We start from the raw sequence: 7,984 nt of genomic DNA, 5'->3' as shown, positions 1-7,984 counted from the left end.
TAATGCATCAATACTAAAAAAAACATTAATTGACATATTCTTGGATAATCTGAAAATTAAGTTTAATCATCAGTAATCCTAATGTCATGTTTAAAAAACTTTAGTTTTACATGGAAACACAGCAAAAAATGCCTGAAGAATACATATGGAATGGATTAATATGAAATAACCCACAAGGGAGATGTTCATATTAAGATAGCACCATTTGCCAAGAAACAAATATTTAACTCTTACTATTATTATTCACATCTTTTTTTCAATTCAATTCAAATTACACACTATTCTAAATGTGTGTGTGGGGCTGCCAACTGATTGCGGTTGCTAGTTGAATAATTACGGCAAGTGCCTAATTTAGATAAAATATCATTAACTGCTTTACTGCTATGTATAGTTTCCATTATGTATAGTCCATAAATGGTTTGAATACCTATGTTTGTTTCACTGACACCTGCCTCTGTTAATTAGGCATAATATGTGTACCTTTCTTTTGCAATATTAATATACTTTGCAAATTTATATCATTAATTACTCCACACAATACAACACCAAAAAAATATGGGAGTGATTACAAGAGTAGTAGGGTAAATCATTTTTATGGTCTCCAGCTTACAAAATGAAAAAAAAAAATATTTTAAGCTATACAGACCAGAAGATATTTTCTTTTGAATGGCCAGAATGTGCACATCCCAAGTTAAGCCCTCATCTAGTATTAAACCAAAAAATCTAGTTTAATTACTTTCAGAATGAGTATTATGAACTTTAATAATCATCGGCTATTGATTGTGATTGTTTTTTTCAGTACAAAATGACACCAAATTAGTTTTTTAATCAAGGTTAAGTAAAAGGCTTTTTCTGCTAGAGTTATTATAACTTGAAAATAAATTTTGGTTTGACAGTTTTCTATTTCATTTCAAGATTTAAGAGATATGATAATGTTGGAGAGTCATCACATATAGACATTTTACTGTTTAAATTTGTTACACTATTTGTTACCTAATATAGCAAAGAAGTAGTATGGGTCCAAGATTGGTACCTTGAGGTATTCCATATTTTTTTGCTTTCATTGTTTATTTAGCAAAACTTAGTTGTCTATTATCTATATAAGGTAATTCTACATATTGTTTTATATTTTTTAGATAGGATTCAAACCAGTTCAGTGGAACTCCCATAATCCCTAAATTTTCTAATGTTCTAATAAGGGTACTATGACAGACTGTCAAACGCCTTACTGAAGTCCATAAAGATACCCTCATCATGGTCACCTTGGTCTATAAAATCTAAAATAGTCTCTAAAACCCCAATTCCTGCAGAAATTACAGATTTATCCGATTTGAACCCATGCTGCTCATCATCAAATAAACTATTGGTTTCTAAAAATTCCACTAATCATACATTACACACTAATCATACATTACACATTAATCATACATTACACACTCATATATTTTAGAAACGTCGGTTATATAGATAATGGGCGATAATTTGTAAGATCAGTTGTATTCCCTGTTTTAAAGACTTTTTTATTTTAGAAATGTTTAGCCTGTTTGGAAATATTCTGCATACAAAAGAAAAATTTATAATGTGCATTATTGGATTAATCAATTGATATTTTGCATTTTTAACGATAGGCATAGATACTTCTTCATACCCAGTAGACAATTTATTAAAAAAAAAGATAAAACTTTGTCAAGTTCAATTTCGCTTACACGTTTTATATGAAATTGCTGATTAATTGGATTATATTCAATAGTTATTAATATTACTGTTATAAAATTAGAAATATTTGGAACTACACATTTTCTACAAAATTTATAAAATAATTATTAAATATTTTACATACTTTAAAGGGATTGGAGCTCACTTGGCCATCTAAAACCAGTGTAATTTAATTTTTACTTTCTGTTTTTTTTCTTCCAAATTGATTTGCACACATTATCAGAATTAATGATGTTTGTTTATATTTTGTACCAACAGCTTTTAATTTATAAAACTGTTTTCTTTCTTTGAACATTTCCTTTATGACCTTGTTCTTAGGTATCCTAATAGTCTGGCTTAATTCAATTAGTTCTTCCTTTTCTTTCCTGACCTAATTTATCCAACTACCCTTATTGATAGTATTGATCCTATTCTTTACAAAAGCAGTTTGGAATAATAAATAAAATATTATAAAATGTGTCAAGTTGTTTATCTACTGGAGCGTTGTACCAGTCCATCCATGATTCAGAATAATTTTTAATAAATTAAATACATTATTGTTTCTTCTAGTAAAATATTAGTTTTAATTCTCAAATTTGATGACTCAATTTTATTAGGATAGGCTGTTTCCATTAATTGAGTGTCCTGATCAGATAGTTCTGTAACTAGTCCAGATATTGTAACTAGTGACATCAATATTAGTAAAAATATTATCAATAGCACTCTGAGTATCAATAATAACCCTTGTAGCGAAATTAACAAAATATTATAGGTTACATTGAATAAGAATATTTTTGTAACTGTTATGAGCTCCAGACCCCTTTAAAACATCATATTCAGATCCACGCCAGAATTACATTATCATATTTATTTCATAATAGACCTAAAACTATATCAAGCTTATTCAAAAAACATTACCATACATTGAGCCAGTTGTTTTATACAATCCAACTATAATGAGTGATAGATTATATTAATTTACCATCTACTGCACAGATTTCAAATTCTTTTTCATTTACTGAATTTTTAATTTCAGGAATATTTACATCTTTTAACTGTACACAATCATTTTCTCTAGTATGAATCATAAACTCATCCACCTCTAGCAATTATTTTGGCAAAATAATGATTTTATTACATAGTTATTTAATGTTATAGTACTTATTATTGAATCCTGAAGTTTTCAGAGAGAATTACAATGCCTGGTTTAACTTCATTAAGGGTTATTTCTAAAGCAAGTTTAAAGGAAGCTAAAATATTGAAAATTTTGATGGAAAATGGATAGTTTAGATTTAATTAGAAATTTATTTGATATTTTAGGGAGAGCAGAGGAGATATTTACAACCAGATATTTATTTAGGTTTGAGCTATAAGATGAAATGGGTTGTCCAAAAAATCAAAACTGATAGTGTTGAAGCATAATGGACTGGGTTGTTGTCTCTGGAGAGGAAGCTGCTGCTGTTTGTGTTACTGAGGGTGAGTTATCATCTTTGGGAATGGCCATCACCTCCACAATAGTACTGGAATACTGTTAGAGGACATGTTACTAAATGTAATAGCTTCTAAATGTTATACTGTGCAGTATTCATAGGTTCCATGATATTATATGATAAGGCTGTTGGTTAACCATTACGTTTCACTTTCAATTTCAAGCAATAAACCATGTTAAACTAAAGAGTGTCTTATATCTTAAAGGGTTTAACAGATCCTGGGACAACATACAATTACTGAAGCAATAAAATATTATTTTTGGTAAATTCCCTAAAAACATTAAAGATTTATTATTATTATTATTTATTTATTATTAAACCCATTGTGGATCATCTTGAAAAATATCTCATTGACGAAATGTATCCTCATAAAGTAAGTAAAGGGCCTAGCAACAGCAGTGATGAGCTCAGGTCGCAAAAACAATCTGTTGTTTATTTTACCTCCTAATAAAGGGTGATTTTTTTTATTGGTGTGGTTTTTAAGTTGGCACCACTATTAAACACAACAATTAAATTTGAATAAAACAGCTGATCTTTGTTTATTATCTTATGTCATTTCGATATTTGTATTGTCTAGTGCGTATTATTGTATAGTAACCATGAACAGACTTACAAAAGAAGAGCGTTTGCGAATAGTGCAAATTTATTTTGAAAACCGCAGTTCAGTTCGGGCAACTTACCGAGCTCTTCGTCCGATTTACGGACCTCATAATCGTCCATCAGAGTCAGGTATTCGAGCTTTGGTTAATCGTTTTCGTAATACCCACACTCTTGTTGACAAGCATCGGCAGAGACGCCGCACAGTAAGGACCGAAGAGGCTGTTGATGCTGTTGCTCATAGTGTTGAAGAGGATTTAAGTGTGTCGATTCGTCATCGTGCGCAGCAATTCGCGATCTGCTACTTAACTCTATGGAATATTTTACGGAAGGATCTACGCCTATATCCATACAAGATTCAGTTGGTGCAAGAACTGAAACGATTAGACTATCGCAAGCGTCTTGATTTCGTTGAATGGGCTCAACATAAGATAACACGTGACCCAGCTTTCGCAGGCAAGATTTTTTTCAGTGATGAGGCTCATTTCTGGTTATGCGGCTTTGTCAACAAACAGAATTGTCGGATTTGGAGTGATGAAAACCCAAAAGAATTTGTTGGTATGCCCCTTCATCCACAAAAACTTACCGTTTGGTGCGCCATTTGGGCAGGTGGTGTTATTGGCCCTTATTTTTTTAAAGACAATGCTGGCCAGACTGTTACGGTAAATGGTCAACGCTATCGGGCAATGTTACGGGACTTTTTCTTTCCTCAGCTAAACGAACTTGAAGTGGATTTAGAAAATGTCTGGTTCCAACAAGACGGCGCGACGTGCCACAGGGCAAACGACACAATTGGCCTCTTGGCAGAAACATTTGGTGAACGTATCATCTCATTTAGAGGTAGTGTCAACTGGCCCCCACGGTCGTGTGATATCACGCCAACAGACTACTTTCTGTGGGGATATGTTAAGTCTCAAGTATACGCTGACAAGCCACAAACTTTAAATGACTTGGAAGCTAACATTCGTCGAGTTATTGGCGGAATTCAACCACAGCTGCTGGAAAGAGTATTCGAAAATTGGACTTCTCGATTGGGCTTTCTACGCGAACGAAATGGAGCCCATATGCCAAAAATCATTTTTAAACGTTAATGTCATGACACTGTAGTTCAAATAAATGCATTTTTATGTCAATGCAGGTTGTTTTTCATTTTTTATTTAGTTTTAAAAACCGCACCAATAAAAAAATCACCTTTTAGTTCTAATAATGTGTTGTACACAGCATCAGTATAATAATTATATTTGAATGTTTTTAACAACAGTTGTTCTTTAGTTTCCCAAAAACATTTCAAAATATTGTATAAATAGCAGTTGTATATAGAAAATGAAGAATCAGCTGATTTTACAACCATTATGTAGAGCTACTTAACTGAACTATTGTTTTCCTTAGCTGTTTTTACAACAGCAACTAGTTTCAAATTTTGCTGTATCTGTTACGTGTATTATTAAACATTGTTAATATGAGGGCCGTCTTTTTTTTTCAACCTCTGATCTCAAGCCATGACGGCCAGACACGTGGCAGGTTCGCCGTGTGGGCAGTAGTTGATTGCGCATATTCCCTGCTATAACATTTGTCACTGCCGAGTTCAAGTAGCTAGTTCGTGCTGAGCAGTAGGCACATAAACATGGCTGCCTTTATTGATTCTCCCACCACATGTGAATATGGTAAGCAGAAAGGAATAGTGCAGCAGAAATCAATCGGAGAAAGTTCCGTTTAAGGAAAAAACATTATGAGTAGGGACTTGATAGGTTGTTTTGGCAGTTTGTTGAACTACTGAAGCTGTAGACTGGTGGGCCTCATGGTGTGTTTCCGGGGTGCGCAAAAAGCCCTTGAGGCTTAAGTGCATGGCAGTAGGCCGCCCCAAGGAAAAAAAAAGAATGTTTAAAGATGGCCGAACTGACGTGCACGATGAAGGAGATTAGGAAAGCAAGTCTGTCACGACAGATGGCTTTGTTGAATTAAGAATATCTTCTAGGAATTATGTTTTCAAACCATGTGCCGTGTGTGTGTGTGTGTGTGTGTGATCTTGCAAGGTTAAAATAACATTTTTTGTCAACTTAACTGTGAGTGATGGTCTTAAATACAAATGTTAAACATTTCATGCTGAACACAAAGAGTTTTTACTTAAGTTCTTAAGCTCACGTGTGCAGTGTCGTACCTAACACTAAAGTCTTCCGGTTCACACCAAAACATTGCTTAAACCATTAACTTCTTGAAATATTTCAGGCTCAATGTGGAGAGTCATCTTCAGTCAACAGATGTTAAACCGAAACTGGTTTACAATGTTTCGGTTTAAGTGTAAACCAGAAGAATTTGAAGTTGGTTTTACATTCATTTGCTAATGTTTAAAGTTAATACGAGGTCCAATCAAAAAGTATCCTACCTTTTGGTGCAACGTAAAAACTGAAGTTACCTGAAAAAAGCTGGCGTTAATTTTCTTCAAAATAAGCACCCTGAGAAGCAACACAACGATTCCAGCGACGTTTCCACTTCTGGAAGCAGTCTTGAAAATCACTTTTCGGCATCGCCATGAGATCAGCCGTCGTTTTTTTCATAATTGTTTCTCGATTTTCAAATCTGTGCCTTTCAATGGTTTTTTTGAGGTGGGGGAAGAGCCAAAAATCGCATGGAGCCATATCTGGAGAGTACAGAGGCTGAGGAACTTGCGGAGTGCCGTGTTTCGCCAAAAAAGTTTGAATGAGCTGGCGCATTGTCCGTGGTGTAGCCGCCAATTTTGAGATGCCCACAAGTCAGGTCTTTTGCGGCGAATCGCATCTCGGAGACGACGTTGGACACTTAAATAGTACTGTGCATTCACAGTTTGACCCTCAGGGGCATATTCATGGTGCACAACTCCACGGTGGTCGAAAAAACAGTAAGCATCACTTTGACATTGCTTCGAACTTGCCTTGCTTTTTTTGGCTGAGGATCCTGGGGAGACTGCCATTGTGATGACTGAAATTTGGTCTCAGGGTCATATCCATAGACCCAACTTTCGTCTCCAGTTATTATCGATGTCAAAAAGTCCGCATCATCCTCACAACATTGCAGCATGTCCTCGGCAACATCCAATCGCCGTTGCTTCTGCTCGTCTGTCAGCAATTTTGGCACAAATTTTGCGGCTACCCGGCGCAATCCCAAGTCATCCGTTAAAATTGCTTCAGCTGATCCGAAACTGACATCTAACTCAGTACTTACTTCCTCCACAGTCATTCGACAATTTTCACAGATCAAAACTTTTGCTTTCTCGATGATTTCCGGAGTTCGACTTGTTTTTGGTCGGCCCGAACGCGCGTCACTTTCTGCCGAGGTTCGACCACTTTTGAAACGGTTATACCACTCTTTAATCTGCGTAACACTCATTGCCTCATTTTCGAATGCTAGCTGAATTTTCCGAATGGTCTCACTTTGTTTTTCTCTCCGAGTTTCACGCAAAATTTAATGCAATAACGTTGTTCCACTTTTTCCGTCATCTTCACAGTTAGAGAAAACCGATACGCACACTTGACTTATCAGTACATAATGACCCGTCTCCGGCGAACCAGTCGGGGGATCAAGATAAGACTTTGTACCTTTCCTTATCATAGTAGGAACTATTGTCGCAACAAATCTTATCTCATTATTGGCAGCAGAAGCCGCGATACACGACGAGGTCGGATACTTTTTGATTGGACCTCGTAGAGTGGTCAAACTTGTCACAAACCCTTGTTTTATCTTGCCAATGCTAATCTGGCAAACTAACAATAGCCACCAGAGCGTAAATTAAAAAATGTATAACAAATATTTTTCTTATACGTTATTGGAAATATTTATCTAAAAAATTGGGAATTCAAATACTTTCCTACAACGCTGCCTGCATAGTCTGAAGTGTGATGACTATTTAAGCATAATAATTGCAGTAATTTATAAAATATAGAATTACATTACATTAATATAACATATTGTTATGAAATAAATTTAATACTATATTTATTTGTTAACATAATACTCCATTTCTGACATTATTAAAGTGTAACAACACTTTTTCAGACAATTACCATCATTAAGTGAAATAAAACACAGTAACACTATGTTTTGAGATCTGCAGTCTGATTTCTTCCGTAGGTGGATAACTAGCCTAAACACCATAAATTATTGAAATTTAAATAATTCTGAGTATCTATCATTATTATAAATTTAGTAAATGGTTGGTTTTTACAAGC

Source organism: Homalodisca vitripennis, chromosome 8 (genome assembly GCF_021130785.1).
Source record: "Homalodisca vitripennis isolate AUS2020 chromosome 8, UT_GWSS_2.1, whole genome shotgun sequence".
NCBI classification, from domain to species: domain Eukaryota; kingdom Metazoa; phylum Arthropoda; class Insecta; order Hemiptera; family Cicadellidae; genus Homalodisca; species Homalodisca vitripennis.
Note: the sequence above shows the minus strand (reverse complement) of the source record.